General features: G+C 46.7%; 1 protein-coding gene across 3 annotated transcripts in view; it reads left to right on the top strand.

Moving 5' to 3' along the window:
* Positions 1-2,947: 2,947 nt before the first annotated feature.
* The window catches only part of DAB2 (DAB adaptor protein 2), a 230,627-nt gene continuing 212,138 nt past the window's right edge, over positions 2,948-21,436 (top strand). Inside the window, exon 1 of one of the 3 annotated variants that reach the window (XM_068250826.1) lies at positions 2,948-3,401. The gene's annotated coding sequence lies outside the window, so the exon portion shown is untranslated. Of the gene's footprint in view, positions 3,402-3,529; positions 3,741-21,436 lie in introns of those variants that run through there. The other 2 variants (XM_068250852.1, XM_068250843.1) reach the window with 2 other exon arrangements.

The raw sequence follows: 21,436 nt of genomic DNA, 5'->3' as shown, positions 1-21,436 counted from the left end.
CATTGCTGTGTGCTGTGGTGCCATGCTGGGTGCTATGGTGCCTCTATGGGGCACGCTGGGTGCTGTAAGACCATGCTAAGTGCTGTTGTGACATGCTGGGAGCTGTGGTGCCTCTGTGGGGCATGCTGGGTGCTGTGGTGCCTTTGTGGGGCATGCTGGGTACTGTGTGGTGCCCTGCTGGGTTCCATGTAGTGCCATGCTGGGTGCTGTGGTGCCTCTGGGGCATGCTGGGTACTGTGTGGTGCCATGCTAGGTGCTGTGGTGCCTCTGCGGGGCATGCTGGGTGCTGTGTGGTGCCATGCTGGGTGCTGTGTAGTGCCATGCTGGGTGCTGTGGTGCCTCTGTGGGATATGCTGGGTGCTGTAATGCCATGCTGGGTTCCATGTAGTGCCATGCTGGGTGCTGTGGTGCCTCTGTGGGGTATGCTGGGTGCTGTAATGCCATGCTGGGTTCCATGTAGTGCCATGCTGTTTGCTGTAGTGCCTCTGTGGGGCATGCTGGGTGCTCTGCCTGGGGGACATCCGGGGCACCCCAGAATAGATCCGGGGACGTGCCACTGATCTTTGGAGCTAGCAACGCTCCTGCTTTCAGCCTCTTCTTCCATATGCAGTAGTCCCCCATTGCATTTCCAGCAGCCACCCTAGGATCGGCCTTTGTGGGCTTTCTAACAATCCTGGTTGCTGTAAGCATAGTGAGGACTGTTGTTGTGGGCGGCTATGTTAGTTTTTCATCCTGCATCAAACGTTCACCGTATTTACACGTGGTTGAAGTGATTGCACTCCTCTTTAGAAAACAAATTGTCATTCCTGTGCTGTGATCACTTGCTAAAAACAGTGAGGCCTGGAACCCACTGCAAATCACAATTGTAAATTGTGATCGTTAGCGTTTTTAATGAGCGTTTTGTAAGCGATTGCATGGCGATTTTGGTAACAATTTTAAAAAGTGTAAAGCGTTTTCAGGGATGGTCGTAGTCAGCCAACTTCGCTACGCTGGAACTACGCGTAGTTTTACACAATTACGGCTTCGAAATCAAGTATTCGCTTCGTATGCATTTCGTAGACTACGTATTAAAATACGCAATTACGCGTAGTGCGAAGCGTAGTGTAGGCGGATGCTTATGCCCGTATGCAGAAAATTTTACGCATTAATTCTACATTAATTGCGTAAACCAGTAACTCTTCTATGCGTACATTCCCCTTTCCAATGCGTAAATTTGTAAGCATACAAACGCACGTGGAAAACTAGATGCAAGTAACGCATTCGTAGTTCACTACGCAAGACACATGTTAACTACGCATAGTGGGCGTAAGCTACGCATAGTGGTACTTTGCTACGCGTAAATTCGTAAGCGTAGTTTTAAAACTTCACCTACGAACTATGATGCGTAGATGCAAACTACGATGCGTAAATTCGCACTGGCGCCAGCGATTGTGTATTGATTAGTGATTAGTGTTTTTAATTCTGATTGGTCCTTTCAATTAATTACAATTTCTTTTACAGTGTGCAGTAATTTAAAACCGCTAGAAAAATCGCTCTGTGTAGGTTTTGACGAGAGATTACGCCAGCGTTTATATACTTTACAGTAGAGAAACGCTAACGCTAAAAATGCTGCATGTCCCTAATTTTGCGTTTTGGTAATCACAATCGCTCAAGTGGAATTTGGCCCATCCATTAACATTAGCTGAGCATTTAGGGAAATCGCTAGTGTTGTGAATCGCTCCCTAAACGGTAAAAAAATCGCTCTAGTGGGTTCCAGCCCTCAGATTTGATGCTCAGAAAAAGCTTTCTTTGAATGTATCCAGTTTCAAGTAAAGCCCCCTTAATGTTCCCCTTAAAGAGGAACTGTAACCCAAGCTGGAACTTCATGCCAATCAGTAGCTGATACCCCCTTTCCGACGAGAAATATTTACCTTTTCTCATATAGATCATCAGAGGGGGTCTATGTGGCTGAAATTGGGGTAAAACCCCTCCCACAGGGTGATGTCAGCTGTCTGTAAAACTCGTTGCGTTGTGGGAAATAATGGCTTTTTATAACTGCCAAGCAAGCAGTATCTTCCTCTGTGCATAGATCTCACAGTTGATGAACATTCTGTACGGATCACCTGACAAAACTAAAATGTCACCACCAGTGGCAAATGTCACTGAAACGGCTGTTTTTTTTTTTTTGCACAACGCATGCGATTCCTTATTACTGACAGTCAGTTGCTCTCAGATTTATCCACGGTAAAACGCTGCAGCTTTTCTCCAGACTCAAGTGTGACCTGTAGGCCACCCCCAAGGTCAAGACTTTTCGCTCAATAGCAACAAAACATTGACTTTGCACCATTAAAGGTTAACTGAAGTGAGAGGGATATGGAGGCTGCCATATTTATTTCCAGTTAAGCAATACCAGATTCATGGCTGTCCTGCTGATCCTCTGTCTCTAATACTTTTAGCCATAGACCTTGAACAAGCATGCAGCACATCAGGTGTTTCTGACATTATTGTCAGATGTGACAAGATTAGCTGCATACTTGTTTCTGGTGTGATTCAGACACTACTGCAGCCAAATAGATCAGCAGGCCTGCCAGGGAACTGGTATTGTTTAAAAGGAAATAAATATGGCCGCCTCCATCTTCTTCTCACTTCAGTTGTCAGAATCCGATACCAATAATCCATGCCTGCGCTGAATCTTCCAAAGAGGCCAAAAGTGTAGGATGCTTCGCTTATCAAGCAGGTTCTGTTCCTATATGAAGGGAGAGACCACGAAAAATGTTCTGCATCATGCAGGAACAAACCCCATGCCTATTCCACTTTGGGCCATACCACCCCTTTGGGCCATACCACCCCTTCCATCTAGGCAGGCACCATTATCCTCCAGGTGATGCCGCTCGCGAGCCTACAAACCTTCACAAATCATTCTTCTTTCCTTACAATGTAATTCAACAGACACAAAGAATCATACAGCGAAGCAACTTCCAATGTCAGCAGCAGACAGTCAGCGCACCCTTTCCCCGCCGGCTGAGAGGAGGGAGGATGCAGAGGCAGCCTGGATTCCCCCACACACATGCCACATGTGCTCTCCTGCCTGGGCTGCCTATTAATGGTTAACAGTGGAGGAGAGCGGACACGTTCACCGTGGGGGAGTAGCCAGGCTAAGCAGCAGTAACATCATAGCACATTCCTGGGCTTAGTGGGCTGCCAGCATCTGATTAGAAGCATACAGTATCCAGGGGGCTGTGAGTGGCTGAGCTCAGCTGAAGCAGCAGCAGGAGGAGGACGGAGAGAAGCAGCAGCAGCAGCAGGAGGAGGACGGAGAGAAGCAGCAGCAGCAGCAGGAGGAGGACGGAGAGAAGCAGCAGCAGCCAGGCACAGGATCAGCCTGCTCACCACTGACAGCTCCTCCAGACCCTCAGCTCGCTGTGAGTACAATCCTGCTCCTTTATCAATACATTCCTGCTCATCAATACATTCCTGCTCATCTATCAATAGTGACCTGACTGCTGGAGGACATTCATAGGTGACACTGCAGAGGGGGTCTCACTGCTGATCCTGGTAGTGGTGGGCTGTAGGTGTTCATGGAGGGGCAGTAGATCAAGAATGATCAGCAAACGGGCGTACATGACTCGGGGAACAATAGCAACTGACCAAGACCATTCTGCCTGGCCAAGTCCACAGGCAACCCAGAGCAGAGACAGGCAGCTGCCATTGGATTGGAGTCCAGCAATGGTCATCTCATGTTGATGGACACCATAAGCTTGGTAAACATAGAGATATGAGCATCTCCCCCACCCCTTTTCCACCCTCCTTTCCTAATCATAAAAGATTTTAATTCAATTAGAAAAAAAGCCTAGCTTCCTCTCGGAATTACTGGTATGCTGTCTATAGTGTTGGCATGAAGGCGTGGATTTAATTTTTTCTTCATCTGAACCCGAAAGGTGGATTAAAAATGAAATTATGGATCTGCTTGAGGTTGCTTGATATTGTTTGTCAGCAGATTGCAGCGTTCTAGCTCTGAACATGGCTGTGATTTTTACGTTCTATGTTATGTGTTGTCTATCCTTCTGAATATGACCGTTTCTGATGAATCGACTTTGACATAGCGCTGTCGCTCTGTCTCTTCGCGGTTCACTTTTGCAGCTTATACGCCTTTTCCCTTTCTTAACTCTATTTAAACTGTTAATAAAAATGTTGCAGGGAAAATAAAATTGTTCCTCTGGATCCAATTGGCTGCTTGGCGTAGATATTCATTAGCAGGGAAGATCGCGGTTGGCACACCTGAGGTGGTGCAGGATATAAACCCGCAGGTTGTAAAAGGCTGGTTAAAATTTGCCCAAAGTTTTTTGCTCTTAATCTTCCAAACGATATCAAAAAACGATGCATGTTGTGAAAGATTTCTGCCTTGATGCTGATCGATGTTTTCCACTTTGGAATGCTTGTCGATGGCAGGACATTACCCCAAGCAAACCTGAATCTATCTGACAAGGTGTGAAAATGGCCTCGTTTTAGGCATTGTTTTCCCGTCTTTGCTGGACTCTGTCACCGTCACAACCTTTGCAGTGACACCTGGGCTGTCAGACATGACCATGTGTGCCACCCAACCACACGGCCAGCATAAAGTCATCCTACTGTCTTAAAATGTTAACTGGAGCGCACACAAGCCTTTGGTATCTACCACTAGAGAGCAGGTTAACCCAGAACACACTTATAGAGAGCAGCCCTGCACTGTACCACATGCAGTGAGGATGATTTACATTAGTGGTCCATGTCCCACAGTTTGGGGAACATGGGTCTATAGATACCAATATATATATATATATGGGCAGCATGGTGGCATAATGGTTAGCACACTTGTCTTGCATTGCTGGGTCCCCAGTTTGAATCCCAGCCAGAGCAGCCTCTGCAAGCAGTTTGTATGTTCTCCCCATGTTGGTGTGGGTTTCCTCTAGTTTTCTTCCACACCCCAAAAAAAACATACAGATAAGTTAATTGGCTTCCCCCTAAATTGGTATATGACTATTTTAGGGATTAGATTGTGAGCTCCTCTGAGGGACAGTTAGTGACATGACTATGTAAAAAATATTTATATATATATATATATATATATATATATATATAAAATACATATTTATTTGATCATTTATTCTGTCCGTTGATTCTGCTGTACCTAGCCAGATCAGAAGTCCATCTAGCATCTGTGGGATTAGCGGTTGACCAGCTGATGACCTGTGATGGTGGGGAACATCTCTAGAATGTGCCAATACAGTAGTTCTTCCCAGAGATAAGTGCTGTCGCCAATGCAAATACATTTGTTTTCGGTGCCGGTTTTGACGATAATGGGATTTAATGGCTGCATGTACTTAGTTTGGGTGCTGAACTTCAGCCAAAGCCAAAGGCCCTGGTGCTTGGTTTAGCATGGCAGACGTAGCGGATGAGAGATGAGAATTGGTTTGGATTGGTGGTTGGTGTTAGGTGTAGATTAGAGGATCAAACACATAGGAGGAAACAGAGAAGATGTCTGGCACTGTAGTTTAATGTAAAAGCAGCAGGTGTACAGCGGTGGTATGAAAAGTACATAGCAAACATGTACAAAAGGTGGTACTTATCGTGCTGGTTGCTGGATGTGGGAGGCACTGTGGGTGCACGGCCTTACGACCGTTTCACATGGGGTGAGCCTTGCTTCTTCGGAGGCCTAACTTAGATTAGAGGATACCTATTATTTGGCCACGGGTGAGCTGGGCGCAGGGTAAGCTGAATGTCGGGTCACTCTGCTGCCAGGGCTGTGGAGCCGGTACAAAAATCTTCTGACTTCAACACCTAAGTTTATGAAACCTCCAACACCAGGTACCCAAAACTTCTCCGACTCTGACTCATCGACTCTTTTTACAAAAGCTATGGATGTGGTTCAAAAATCATCTGACTCCGACTCCTCACTTTATTGAAACCACCGACTCCGACTCCAGGTACCCAAAATTGCTCCGACTCCTCGACTCTGACTCTGCAGTCCTGCCTGCTGCTGCTCAAATTCCCGGGCAGCATTAAATACTATTCCCCCTCTGAGTTGTAGCAACTTGGAGGGAGATGCCATTCGGGGTCTGGCGATCCCCGGATTACCCTTGCGCAGGGTGCTTAGCAGAGCACTAGTACTATGGCTGTGCCCAGCTTCGGCGCTGGGCGCTGAAATTACCTTTTTCAAGAATAGAAAGGTTGGCGCTAGGGGATTGGATGGGGGAGGGATTCCTTTAGGTGCTGGTGTCCGACAGAGGTTAATGTTAAGGGTAGACTGGACACCTAGAAGGGGTTAGTGTTAGGAGGTAGGTGGTGTTAGGCATCAGGAAGGTGTTAGTGATGGAAGGTAGGTTAGTGTTAAGCATCAGGAAGGTGTTAGTGATGAGAGGTAGGTTAGCGTTAGGCATCAGGAGGGAGTTACTGATGGGAGTTAGGTTAGTGTTAGGCATCAGGAGGGAATTAGTGATGGGAGGAAGGTTAGCATTAGACATCAGGAGGGAATTAGTTATGGGAGGAAGGTTAGCATTAGACATCAGTAGGGGGTTAGTGATGGGAGGTAGGTTAGCATTAGACATCAGGAAGGTGTTAGTGATGGGAGGTAGGTTAGTGTTAGGCATCAGGAAGGTGTTAGTGATGGGAGGTAGGTTAGTGTTAGGCATCAGGAAGGTGTTAGTAATGAGAGGTAGGTTAGTGTTAGGCATCAGGAAGGTGTTAGTGATGGGAGGTAGGTTAGTGTTAGGCATCAGGAAGGTGTTAGTGATGGAAGGTAGGTTAGCATCAGGCATCAGGAAGGTGTTAGTGATGAGAGGTAGGTTAGCGTTAGGCATCAGGAGGGAGTTAGTGATGTGAGTTAGGTTAGTGTTAGGCATCAGGAGGGGGTTAGTGATCGGAGTTAGGTTAGCGTCAGGCTTCAGGAAGGTGTCAGTGATGGGAGGTAGGTTAGCATTAGACATCAGGAGGGAGTTAGTGATGGGAGTTAGGTTAGTGTTAGGCATCAGGAAGGTGTTAGTGATGGGAGGTAGGTTAGCGTTATGCATCAAGAATGTGTTAGTGATGGGAGGTAGGTTAGCGTTATGCATCAGGAATGTGTTAGTGATGGGAGGTAGGTTAGCGTCAGGCATCAGGAAGGTGTTAGTGATGGGAGGTGGGTTAGTGTTAGGCATCAGGAGGGGGTTAGTGATGGGAGGTAGGATAGTGTTAGGCATCAGGAAGGTGTTAGTGGTGGGAGGTAGGTTAGAGTTAGGCATCAGAAAGGTGTAAATGATAAGAGGTAGGTTAGTGTTAGGCATCAGGAAGGTGTTAATGATGGAAGGTAGGTTAGCGTTAGGCATCAGGAAGGTGTTAGTGATGGGAGGTAGGTTAGTGTTAGGCATCAGGAAGGTGTTAGTGATGGGAGGTAGGTTAGTGTTACGCATCAGGAAGGTGTTAGTGATGGGAGGTGGGTTAGTGTCAGGCATCAGGAAGGTGTTAGTGATGGGAGTTAGGTTAGTGTCAGGCATCAGGAAGGTGTTAGTGATGGGAGGTAGGTTACTGTTAGGCATCAGGAATGTGTTAGTGATGGGAGGCTGGTTAGTGTCAGGCATCAGGAAGGTGTTAGTGATGGGAGGTGGGTTATTGTCAGGTATCAGGAGGGGGTTAGTGATGGGAGGTAGGTTAGTGTTAGGCATCAGGAATGTGTTAGTGATTGGAGGTAGGTTAGGGTTAGGCATCAGGAAGGTGTTAGTGATGGGAGGTAGGTTACTGTTAGGCATCAGGAATGTGTTAGTGATTGGAGGTAGGTTAGTGTCAGGCATCAGGAAGGTGTTAGTGATGGGAGGTATGTTAGCATTAGACATCAGGAAGGCGTTAGTGATGGGAGGTAGGTTAGTGTTAGGCATCAGGAGGGAGTTAGTGATGGGAGTTAGGTTAGTGTTAGGCATCAGGAAGATGTTAGTGATGTGAGGTAGGTTAGCAGTAGACATCAGGAAGGCGTTAGTGATGGGAGGTAGGTTAGTGTTAGGCATCAGGAGGGGGTTAGTGAAGGTGAGTTAGGTTAGCGTCAGACATCAGGAAGGGTTAGTGATGGGAGGTAGGTTAGCTTTAGGCTTCAGGAGGGAGTTAGTGATGGGAGGTAGGTTAGCATTAGATATCAGGAGGGAGTTAGTGATGGGAGTTAGGTTAGCGTCAGGCATCAGAAAGGTGTTAGTGATGTAAGGTAGGTTAGCGTCAGGCATCAGGAAGGTGTTAGTGATGGGAGGTAGGTTAGTGTTAGGCATCAGGAGGGAGTTAGTGATGGGAGGTGGGTTAGTGTTAGGCATCAGGAGGGAATTAGTGAAGGGAGGTAGTTTAGCATTAGACACCTGGAGGGAGTTAGTGATGGGAGGTGGGTTAGTGTTAGGCATCAGGAGGGGGTTAGTGCTGGGAGGTAGGTTAGCGTTATGCATCAGGAGGGGGTTAGTGATGGGAGGTAGGTTAGTGTCAGGCATCAGGAGTGGGTTAGTGATGGGAGGTAGGTTAGTGCTAGGCATCAGGAAGGTGTTAGTGATGGGAGGTAGGTTAGTATTATGCATCAGGAGGGAGTTAGTGATGGGAGGTAGGTTAGTGTTACGCATCAGGAGGGGGTTAGTGATGGGAGGTAGGTTAGTGTTAGGCATCAGGAATGTGTTAGTGATGGGAGTTAGGTTAGCGTCAGGCATCAGGAGGGAGTTAGTGATGGGAAGTAGGTTAACATTAGATATCAGGAGGGAATTAGTGATGGGAGTTAGGTTAGCGTCAGGCATCAGGAAGGTGTTAGTGATGGAAGGTAGGTTAGCGCCAGGCATCAGGAAGGTGTTAGTGATGGAAGGTAGGTTAGCGTCAGGCATCAGGAAGGTGTTAGTGATGGGAGGTAGGTTAGTGTTAGGCATCAGGAGGGAGTTAGTGATGGGAGGTGGGTTAGTTTTAGGCATCAGGAGGGGGTTAGTGATGGGAAGTAGGTTAGTGCTAGGCATCAGGAAGGTGTTAGTGATGGGAAGTAGGTTAGTGTTAGGCATCAGGAGGGGGTTAGTGATGGGAGGTAGGTTAGTGTTAGGCATCAGGAGGGAGTTAGTGATGAGAGGTAGGTTACTGTTAGGCATCAGGAGGGGGTTAGTGATGGGAGGTAGGTTAGTGCTAGGCATCAGGAAGGTGTTAGTGATGGGAGGTAGGTTAGTGTTAGGCATCAGGAGGGAGTTAGTGATGAGAGGTAGGTTACTGTTAGGCATCAGGAGGGGGTTAGTGATGGGAGGTAGGTTAGTGCTAGGCATCAGGAAGGTTTTAGTGATGGGAGGTAGGTTAGCGTTAGGCATCAGGAAGGTGTTAATGATGGGAGGTAGGTTAGTGTTAGGCATCAGGAAGGTGTTAATGATGGGAGGTAGGTTACTGTTAGGCATCAGGAAGGTGTTAGTGATGGGAGGTTGGTTGGTGTCAGGCATCAGGAAGGTGTTAGTGATGGGAGGTGGGTTAGTGTTAGGCATCAGGAGGGGATTAGTGATGGGAGTTAGGTTACTGTTAGGCATCAGGAATGTGTTAGTGATTGGAGGTAGGTTAGTGTCAGGCATCAGGAAGGTGTTAGTGTCAGGCATCAGGAAGGTGTTAGTTATGGGAGGTAGGTTAGTGTCAGGCATCAGGAAGGTGTTAGTGATGGGAGGTTGGTTAGTGTCAGGCATCAGGAAGGTGTTAGTGATGGGAGGTGGGTTAGAGTTAAGCATCAGGAGGGAGTTAGTAATGGGAGTTAGGTTACTGTTAGGCATCAGGAATACGTTAGTGATTGGAGGTAGGTTAGTGTCAGGCATCAGGAAGGTGTTAGTGATGGGAGGTAGGTTAGTGTTAGGCATCAGGAGGGGGTTAGTGATGTGAGTTAGGTTAGTGTTAGGCATCAGGAAGGTGTTAGTGATGGGAGGTAGGTTAGTGTCAGGCATCTGGAAGGTGTTAGTGATGGGAGGTGGGTTAGTGTCAGGCATCAGAAAGGTGTTATTGATGGGTGTTAGGTTAGTGTCAGGCATCAGGAGGGAGTTAGTGATGGGAGGTGGGTTAGTGTTAGGCATCAGGAGGGGGTTAGTGATGGGAGGAAGGTTACTGTTAGGCATCAGGAGGGGGTTAGTGATGGGAGGTAGGTTAGTGCTAGGCATCAGGAAGGTGTTAGTGATGGGAAGTAGGTTAGCGTTAGGCATCAGGAGGGGGTTAGTGATGGGAGGTAGGTTAGTGTCAGGCATCAGGAAGGTGTTAGTGATGGGAGGTAGGTTAGTGTCAGGCATCCGGAAGGTGTTAGTGATGGGAGTTAGGTTAGTGTCAGGCATCAGGAGGGGGTTAGTGATGGGAGGTAGGTTAGTGTTAGGCATCAGGAAGGGGTTAGTGATGGGAGGTAGGTTAGTGTCAGGCATCTGGAAGGTGTTAGTGATGGGAGTTAGGTTAGTGTCAGGCATCAGGAGGGGGTTAGTGATGGGAGGTGGGTTAGTGTTCGGCATCAGGAGGGGGTCAATGTCATGGAAGGTGAGATTTTTGGAAGGGTATTTTTGGTAAGGAGAGCAGTCATGCTTAGTTGATTAGTGGAGGAGAAGCAATAATGTCACCACTGAAAACTGCAGAACGCAGCTAATCCACATGTAGCCCGCCAGTATGCTCCTTTCAATTATCTATAGGGCAGTGTTGGCTAACCTTGGCACTCCAGCTGTGGTGGAACTATAAGTCCCATGAGGCATTGCAATACTCTGACTCTGCTCTAAGCATAACCCAAGGAGGCAGAGGCATGATGGGATTTGTAGTTTTGTCACAACTGGAGTGCCAAGGTTAGCCATCACTGATATAGGGCTTGTTCACACTATGTGCTGCTGTCTGTTATGATGTGCACATAGTATGCGATATGCATGGCAACATAGAAGTCCATTGACTTTCATGTTACCGTTCACAGTACACCTGTGCATTGCGGTGTGTGTCAGTGTAACGCAGCCGGACACATTTTTATCACACAACGCATGCGATTTCCTGTCGGGTTCTGCCGTGGTACGGCCGCCGATATCCTCATTATAACACACTGTGATGTACAGGCCATGCCTCTGCAACACATGCAGGAATTCGCATTTGTACACGCACTGGGTAATGTGAATGAGCCCTAACCACACCTGTGTGTATCAGCCAGCTGCAGAAACCCCCAACGGTGATCAGATCTTATGACTTCCCTCTTATGTCTGTGGGAGGCTAATGGCGGCCCATCCAAGGCCTGCTTATAACAGAGGGTCTGCCCGAGCATCAGAGATGGATTATGATGTAATGGGGCCCTAGGCAAGGTAGTAGATTTGGCTCCCCCTTGTGGTCCTTTTGCTAAGTAGAACTGGAGAGAGGTCAGAGAAGGTGGCAGCTGAGCCCCTTGACACCCACTAGGCCCCAAGCACCTGCCTAGGTTGCCTGATGGATGATCCTGCTCTGCTGAGAAATTGGATTAATCCTGCAGTGAATCCATGGAACCATAGCGTGCAATGAGCCCCTTTGCGCACTCGTACTCCCTCCGAACAGCTGGGAAAAATTGTAGACAAGACAAATAACATTTATATTGTAGACATAAAAAGGCAATGCGCTCAACAACTACTGCTAGATAGGGTAGTATAACATGGTGTATCACACTACTTCATAGCCTGGTTCACACCAAAAACCGAAGTCTCACTTTTTCCAAAACCAGCCATATATGACATTTGAATAAACATTAAAATTAAAAAGTCTCTAAATATATATATACATCTTCTCAAATCTCCATACAGTTCCAATAAACTCTTCACTGCATCCTCATAAGAAACTATATAAGCTCACCGGAACAGTTGGCCAACCTATTACGATCGGCAAATGCGTGGCTCTGCCACACGTTCCTGCAGCTCTCCTTCCGGGTTCTTCAACACTCAGGGCATGCAAGATAAATGCACAGCAATAGTGTGATACCGCTTAGCACTTCACTACTTCTCACCAGTGTTCCCCAGGTTTCTCACACAGCACCCACAGTGTTCTCCCCAGGCTCTTTTAGGTGGGCGCTCCACCCGGCTAGTTGTGGTGACCACCCGGCTGTCACCAGCTCACCTCCTCCTATGCTGCAAGCAGAGTTGCTCACAGAAGTACCGGCCCTGCATTCTCTCATCTCGCCCCACCCGGCTGCTTTTTCATGCCACCCGGCTGGGAAAAAAATTCTGGGCAGAACACTGACCCAGTGTGCCTTCACCCAGCGTATAATTGAACCTCTCACCAGACCAGTACAGACCAGCGTACAAGCGTTTCATAAGACCAGTAATGACATCTTGCATCAGAGTTCCTATAAAATGTCCAGAACAATATGGGCATAGAAAAGATCCCACATGTGGCTAAGCGTCTCGCTCACTCCTTAAAGCGGACCCAAACCAAACATTTTTTTAATTCAAAATATTTAGTTGCACCACTCTGACACATACAAAGATAAATAAACACTCATTCAAGCCTATGAGCATTTCAGTGCATGCTTTTCACTCTTCTCTTTTCATAACTAGGGTTATACAGGTGGCAGCGATTAGCAATTCCTCCTTTGCTGGACACCTCCTACACCACCAGTCTGCCAGATTCTGTCCCGGCAATATGAAAAGAAGGGAGGGGTTCCTCCAATAAATGTAAAATCTATATATATAATAGAGTAAGTGCCTCAACCTTCAAACAAGAAGAAGAAGTAGCGCCCCGCCCCCAGGGCCGGTCCAAGCAAGAAGAAGGGGCTGGTCCAAGCAAGAAGAAGAAGTAGTGTCCTTTTTTAAGTAGGAAAATTACACCAAGATTTGCTTTTTTTTTAGTAGGAGGGCTTTTTGGTCTATTTTATCCTCCTATACATTCTTAGTAGCTTGGGTCACCCTGAGCTGCTTGGTTACTCTGTTGTACTGGTCCAAGCCCTATCTCATACAGCTGTATCAATCCCTGCTATGTACTGATGAGGACCAAATGTCTGAAACAGGCTGTCACATGTGGGATTGCTATGATTGTGTAAAACTTAAAGCTATAGGCTTGCTTGGCTTACTAAGGGTGAAAAGGAATAATTTGCATATTTAGTAGCGGTGCATTTTGGGTAATCACAAATGTTCACTTAGGCCTGGTGCACACCAAAAACCGCTAGCAGATCCGCAAAATGCTAGCAGATTTTGAAACGTTTTTTGTTATTTTTCTGTAGCGTTTCAGCTAGCATTTTGCGGTTTTGTGAAGCGTTTTTGGTGTAGTAGATTTCAGATATTGTTACAGTAAAGCTGTTATTGAACAGCTTCTGTAACAAAAATGCCTGCAAAACCGCTCTGAACTGCCGTTTTTCAGAGTAGTTTGCGTTTTTCCTATACTTAACATTGAGGCAGAAACGCATCCACAATCCAAAAAATGCCTCACCCCGGGAGTATGCGTTTCTGCAAAACGCCTCCCGCTCTGGTGTGAAACACCCCATTGAGATACATTGACCAAGCGGATCCGCAGCCGCAAGCGGCTGCAGAAACGCTGAAAAAGCCGCTTGGTGTGCACCAGCCCTTAAGAAGGCAAATTACACCAAGCTTTGATATTTTTAGTAGAAGGTCTTTTTGGTCCCTTTTATCCACTAGAGATGCGAAGTTCGGATCTTTTCAATGATTCGGATGATTTGAATCAGATCATTGAAAAGATCTTTGATCCAAATCTCGGATCATTTTACTAGGGAAGCATTGGGGGCGGGGGGGGGGGGGGCGAAACGACTAGCAGGACAGGACTTTCCCTGCAGTGGACAGACAAAGAAGGGGAGGGGGGTGAACAGACAAAGAAGGGGAGGGGGGTGGACAGACAGAGAAGGGGAGGGGGGTGGACAGACAGAGAAGGGGAGGGTGGACGGATGGACAGAGAAGGGGAGAGGGGCGGACAGATAGAGAAGGGGGGATGGTGGACAGAGACGGGCAGGGAGTGAACAGAAGGGAGGAGGTGAACGAAGAGGGGTGAGCAGAGAGCAGAAATGTATTTTTTGCACACAATACCCAACCAATTGCAATCATATGCTTTACATATATTTCACCTATATGTTCATCTGTATACTCTGAATGCAAATGTCTCACAGTGAAAGAAAGCATTCCCCTTTTCTCACCTTGAACACATCATAAATTTAGGGAGAAGATAAGTGCAGCTGTTTAGAGCAGTGCAGGAGGATCATATTGCACAGCAATCACAGTGCCTGTGTTCCAAGCTGTCTGCAGAGTTACTGAGCTGTGCTTCTCAGCCAAAAGTTTCCCATTTGTTCACAACTACAACTGACAGCCTATAATCAGCAGCACATTGCAGCCAATAGTGTGCTCCACACATATCTGGCAGTGGCACCCATGTCCCCTCTCCCAACTACCTGTCCCTGCAAGGCTGGCTGGCTCCCCTCCAACTGAGCGATCCATCTCTGCTCTGCTTCCAGGACCCCGCTGCCCGCTGAGAGAGGGGGGCATGCCGCTCCTGGCTCCACCCCTTTTGATCCGAATCTGTTCATTTTGATGATCCGGATGATTCGACTCACAAAAGAGATTCGGATCAAAGATCCGAATCGTTCATGATCCGGACAACACTATTATCCACCTATACATGCCGAGTGGTTTGGGTCACCCTGAGCTGCTTGGTTACACTGTTGTACTGGTCCAAGCCCTATCTCATACAGCCATATCAATCCTTGCCATGTACAGATGAGGACCAAAAGTCTGAAACAGGCTGTCACAAGTGGGTTTGATATGGCTGTGTAAAATTTTAAAGCTATAGGCTTGCTATACACCAACTAAGGGTTACTAAGGGTGAAAAGGAATTGTTTGCATATTTAGTAGCAGTGCATTGTGGGTAACCACAAATGTTCACTTATAGCTGAAATATTGCAGATTTCCTTCTGTTTTAGGAAGGCAAATCACACCAAGCTTTGCTTTTCTTAGTAGGAGGTCTTTTGGTCCCTTTTATCCCCCTATACATTCTGAGTGGTTTGGGTCACCCTGAGCTGCTTGGTTACTCTGTTGTACTGGTCCAAGCCCTATCTCATACTGCTGTATCAATCCCTGCCATGTACTGATGAGGACCAAAAGTCTGAAACAGGCTTTCTACATGTGGGTTTGGTATGACTGTGTAAAATTAAAAGCTATATGCTTGCTTGGCTTACCAAGGGGGAAAAGGGGTAATTTGCATATTTAGCAACAGTGCATTGTGGGTAACCACAAATGTTCACTTATAGCTGAATTATTGCAGATTTCCTTCTGTTTTAAAAAGGCAAATTACACCAATATATTGTGCGACATTGCAGGAAGTGATGACAGTGGAACGCACGATGGAACACGGAAGAGGTGAGTCATCCCTGCCCGCTGCCTCTTACTAATAGTGGCGGCTGTTACTGTGCTAAAGCAGGAGGGGGAGGTTCCTGCTGAGCTTAAGCTGGAGATAGAGCACACATGGGAGACCCAGTTGAGGGAGGGTCTGACCCCCCTCCCTGCCGCTGTGCCCAATACCCCCTTCCTGCCCTCTACCCTCTTATGCGGCGTATGCTACGCCGTGGTTCGGCTAGTATTTTATATTTGGTTATACATGTGGCAGCCATTAGCAATTCCTCCTTTGCTGGACACCTCCTACTCCACCAGTCTGCCGGATTCTGTCCTGGCAATATGAAAGGAAGGGAGGGGTTCCTCCAATAAATGTAATATATTTTATATTTGTCATCATGCAGCTGAAAAAAGGCTGCTATTTATTATTATAATTTAGAAAATACATTTTATTTCTGAAATCTTGTATTTTTAAGTTGGGTCCACTTTAAGCTTCGCCCAACTAGTTTCGTCATTCGACTCATCAGGCCCCTGATGAGTTGAATGACGATTTGCCGATCGTAATAGGTTGGCCAACTTTTCCGGTGAGCTTATATAGTTTCTCATGAGGATGCAGTGAAGAGTTTATTGGCACTGTATGGAGATATGAGAAGATGTATAAATTTAAAGACTTTTTAATTTTAATGTTTATTCAAATTTTATATATGGCTGGTTTTGGAAAAAGTGTGACTTCGGTTTTTGGTGTGAACCAGGCTATGAAGTAGTGTGATATACCGTTTTATACTGGATCGATCTGAAAATGGCGCCTGTGAATAATGGCGCACGGTGTTGCTGCTAATCCGTTTGCTGCTTATCGCTATGTAACGTTGAAGCCTTATTGTTATTTAGCGTTAAAGCCTTATCCTTATTTAGCGTTAACACACAGAACCCTCTCTGTACCTATCCCTAACCCATAAACCCTCCGTGGTGGTGCCTAACCCTAACCACCCCCCTGTTGGTGCCTAACCCTAAGACCCCCCTGGTGGTGCCTAACCCTAACCACCCCACTGGTGGTGCCTAACCCTATCCACCCCCCTGGTGGTGCCTAACCCTAACCACCCCCCTGGTGGTGCCTAACCCTAACCACCCCCCTGGTGGTGCCTAACCCTAACCACCCCCCTGGTGGTGCCTAACCCTAAGACCCCCCTGGTGGTGCCTAACCCTAAGACCCCCCTGGTGGTGCCTAACCCTAACCACCCCCCTGGTGGTGCCTAACCCTAAGACCCCCCTGATGGTGCCTAACCCTAACCACCCCCCTGGTGGTGCTTAACCCTAAGACCCCCCTGATGGTGCCTAACCCTAAGACCCCCCAGTGGTGCCTAACCCTAACCTTGACAGTGTTACTTTAAATCCATTCACCGTTTTGCCGTTAAATAACGTCTGCAGTTTGGCTTATGTAGGGCGCTATTGATAAATAACGTTACTGTACGCAATAACGTCTGCTGTTTGGCATATGAACACCACTATTGATAAATAACGTTATTGTGTGCCGTTTTTCTTCTTTTTTCCCTGTGCGCCATTATTATGCAGTACTAACGATAAATAGCGATAAGCGTATCTTTTTAATGCGGCACTATTTTTATGCATAGGCGCTGTGCGCCATTATTCACTGATCTGTTTATACTACCCTATCTAGCAGTAGTTGTTGAGCGCGTTGCCTTTTTATGTCTATCATTTTGCACTGAGGTACACACTCTGGCCCAGTGCACACCAAAAACCTCTAGCAGATCCGCAAAACGCTAGAGGTTTTTGAAGCAGATTTCAGAGCGATTCTAGGCATGTTTAGAGAGGTTTTCTAAACATGCCTAGCGTTTTTGGATAGATTACAAATATTGTTACAGTAAAAGCTTTTAGGGCCCGTTTCCACTATCGCGAATCTGCATGCGTTTCCTGCATGCAGATTCGCACAGCCAATACAAGTGCAGTGTTCTCCCCAGGCTCTTTCAGCCGGGTGCTCCACCCGGCTAGATTTGGTGACCACCCGGCTGTCATCGGCTCACCTCTTCACCTCCTCCTATGCTGTAAGCAGATTCCCTGCATTTTCACTGCGCCCCACCCGGCTACTTTTTCATGCCACCCGGCTACTTTTTCATGCCACCCGGCTGGAAAAAAATTCTGGGGAGAACACTGAAGTGGATGGGCTTGTTTCCACTTGTCAGTTTTGCTGTGCGTTTTTCTGTGCAGGATTTTTCTGCACGGCAGAGCCCTCTGAATTCGCCTGCGTGTGGAATGCAGGCGAATCGCACACAATGTATTTAATAGGGAAATCGCATGCGTTTTTCCCATGCGTTTTTTGCCGCGAATTCGCATGCGAATTCGCATAGGTACCAATGTAAATTTACACAGGCAGTGACATGGTTAAAATCGCATATACACTCACCTATGCGAATTTGCATGCGAATTCGCGGCAAAAAACGCATGCGGAATCGCATCCGCATGCGATTTCGTCAGCGGTGGAATCCGCACCGCAATAGTGGAAACGGGGCCTTACTGAACAGCTTGTGTAACAAAAACGCCAGGAAAACCAGGGCTGTGGAGTCGGTACAAAAATCTTCCGACTCGTACTCCTCGGTATATGAAACCCTGACTCCGACTCCAACTCCGACTCCGGGTACCCAAAATGGCTCAGACTCTGACTCCGACTCCTCAACTCCGACTCCTTAGTCTAATACTTAACAGGGCTGTGGATTTTGTACAAAAATCATACGACTCCTACTCCCGACTCTGACTCCTCAGTTTATGAAATCAACGACTCCAACTCCCGACTTCGGGTGCTTAAAATTGCTCCGACTCCTTGACTCCGAACTCCAACTCTGACTCCACAGCCCTGAGGAAAACCGCTCTAGCGTTTTTCAGAGCAGTTTTCCACTTGCCTACTCTTTAAGATTGAGGCAGAAACGCCTCAGAAATCTAAAAAATGCTGCAGCCCCCGAGTTTGCGTTTGTGGGAAAAACGAGCCGCTCTGGTGTGCATCATCCCATTCACTTTCGTTAGCCAAGCGTTTTAAAAAATGCTTCAGAACTGCTCTGGTGTGCACCAGCCCTCTGTTGGCGGTTGGCGATCCAACATAGATGGTGAATTAAGGAGGAGCCATTTTAGTGGTTCTACATTGTTTGTTATTGTGAGGAGCGCACTGTTTAAAAAAAAAAAAACCCTCTAACATTTAAATCGTGCTTTTCTCCTGGCGGATTAGAGCCACTAGGACACGCTCTATAGGCAGTAGCAGTGTTTGGGAGTCTTGCCTAAGGTCTCCTTACTGAATAGGTGCTGGCTTAGAGAAAGACATGAAGTTCCAACCCAGGTCTCCTGTGTCAGAGGCAGAGCCATTAAAGGGGAACTGAAGAGAGAGGTATATGGAGGCTGCCATGTTTATTTCCTTTTAAGCAATACTAGTTGCCTGGCAGCCCTGCTGATCCTCTGCCTCTAATACTATTAGCCATAGCCCCTGAACAAACATGCAGCATATCAGGTGTTTCAGACTTTAAAGTCAGATCTGACAAGACTAGCTGCATGCTTGTTTCTGGTGTTATTCAGATACTACTGAAGGAAATAGACCAGCAGGGCTGCCAGACAACTGGTATTGATTAAAAGGAAATAAATATGGCAGCCTCCATATACCTCTTACTTCAGTTCCCCTTTAAAGGGAACCTAAACTGAGAAGGATATGGCTTTCTCCTTTTAAAATAATACCAGTTGCCTGACTCTCCTGCTGATCCTGTGTCTCTAATACTTTTAGCCACAGCCCCTGAACAAGCATACAGATCAGGTACTCTGAATGAAGTCAGACTGGATTAGCTGCATGCTTGTTTCAGGTGTGTGATTCAGCCACTACTGCAGCCAAAGAGATCAGCAGGACTGCCCGGCAACTCTTATTGTTTAAAAGGAAACATCCATATCGCTCTCAGTTTAGGTTCCCTTTAACCATTACACTAACTCGCACTATCTTATCTATGTCATCAGCACCTGGTGTGACAAGACTAATGCTAGGTACACACTGTACAATTTTCTTGCAGATTTACCTGCCAGATCGATTATTTCCAACACGTCTGATATGAATTTCGGTTGAGTTTTCGGTTTTCCGATTGTTTGGGTTTTTTTATCGTTTTTTGTACGATTTTCGTTCAGTTCTATGAAAATCGATCACAAAACGATCGGAAAAACTATAAAAAAAACGATCGGAAAAATTATAAGATTAAAAAGGATAGCAATTCAGACTGGACATGTTGAAAATAATTGATCTGGCAGGTAAATCTGCCAGAAAATTGTATGGTGTGTACCTAGCATAAGAGTTTTTCATGCCCAAGATCTGCCTGTAGAGCTACAGCATTAAAAAATAGCAGTTATTCATTGACAATATATAAGCACTGAGTGTACAGCAGGCGGAGTGCATTACGATGATTTAAGGCCCATTGCCCAGCACCTCATCCCATCCATCCATCTCATACTTGTCCCTGTGCTGCAGTCCTGTTTTCTCACATTATCGCTTCCGAAATAATCCCTCCTTCACAGTTTTTCACACAAAGCCTTCTTTTTTCCCTTCTATCCTAATCCATCCATCCCTGCATTCCTTAGCCGGTCCCGGCTGCAGGTCTGGGAGGTAAACTGTGGGGGGTGGCAGCCTATGTGTGTGTGTAGCCCTGGATGTGACCTGTATCATTCATGTCTTCCACACTGCAGCTCCGGGGCTGCCACCATGCTCCGCTCGGGGACCTTGCTGCAGTCCCCATGCCTTTGTCACATCCGTGTTGTGAGCTGGAACTGAAGAGATATTTGCTGCATTGCTCGGGTACAGGCTGTAGTATGTGGAGGCTTGTAAGCGGAATGCCGTTGTTGCGTTGGGTGGAAGTGGACCAGATTGATGAACAAATATGGGAATTCCCTTTTGTTTTTGCTGTCAGATCTGTATTGCCATAGAGCACGATGAGCTCCAGGTTTGGAGATAGTGGAATCGCTGTGTTCTTGCATGGAAAGGTGCTGTCTGCCTCTGCAACATGATCTCAGGGTAGAATGGTTGTTGGAGTTTAGACAGCTGTGTAACACTGGCTGCTAATTGAAACAATGCAGAGTTGTTTGGAATTTTGAACGTATGTTTGGACGATGGACTGATTCTGCTGTTAATCTGTAAAAATGCTTACGATGATATGATCTGTTCTTTCGTTACAGTTAGACTCCTTTCATTAGTGGCAGATTTTGAGCTGAAAGGCTGTTTGTTATTTTCCACACCTGAAATGTATATTTAATGTACTTATTGCACTAGGAACTTTACTTCCCCTGACGAAGCCTCCCATTGAGGGGGTGAAACATGTAGGGTTGGTGGTGGGTATTTATAATATATGTAAGCAAACTAGTAGCATTGGGCAGCATGGTGGCATAGTGGTTAGCGCTCTGGCCTTGCAGCGATGGGTCCCTGGCTCGAATGCTAGCATCATCTGCACACAGTTTGTATGTGTGGGTTTCCACCTAGCACCCTGATGTCTGCCAACATCCCAAAAGCAAATAGAAACGTTATTTGGCTTCCCCCTAAATTGGCCCTAGACTATCATACCTGCACTACACGATACATAAATGGACATATGACTATGGTAGGGAATGGATTGTGAGCCCCTCTAAGGAACAGTTAAGTGACAAGACAATATATACTCTGTAGAGATGTCGGCGCTATATAAATACTAAATAATAATCAGAAAGCAGTGAGGGGCTGATCCTATACGCCTAGGCAGCGTTTTAAGCTCGAGGATCAATCATACAGTACTTACCTGTGCCTGGACTCCTTGGCAGTATTTCACTGTAGGACAGTGATGGCTAACCTTGGCACTTCAGCTGTGACAAAACTACAAATCCCATCATGCCTCTGCCTACCCGAGTTATGCTTAAAGGAGAACTGTAGTGAGAGGAATATGGAGGCTGCCATATTGATTTCCTTTTAAACAATACTGGTTACTTGGCAGCCCTGCTGAGCTATCTGCCTGCAGAATCACACCAGAAACAAGCATGGGGCTAATCTTGTCAGATCTGACAAAAATGTCAGAAACACCTGATCTGTGGCATGTTGAGGGTCTAGGGCAAAAAGTATTGGAGGCAGAGGATCAGCAGGATAGCCAGGCAACTGGTATTGCTTAAAAGGAAATCAATATGGC

This window comes from Hyperolius riggenbachi, chromosome 1 (genome assembly GCF_040937935.1).
Source record: "Hyperolius riggenbachi isolate aHypRig1 chromosome 1, aHypRig1.pri, whole genome shotgun sequence".
Lineage (NCBI taxonomy): Eukaryota > Metazoa > Chordata > Amphibia > Anura > Hyperoliidae > Hyperolius > Hyperolius riggenbachi.
The sequence above is the reverse complement of the archived record's forward strand: the minus strand, read 5'-3'. Positions and strand labels throughout refer to the sequence as shown.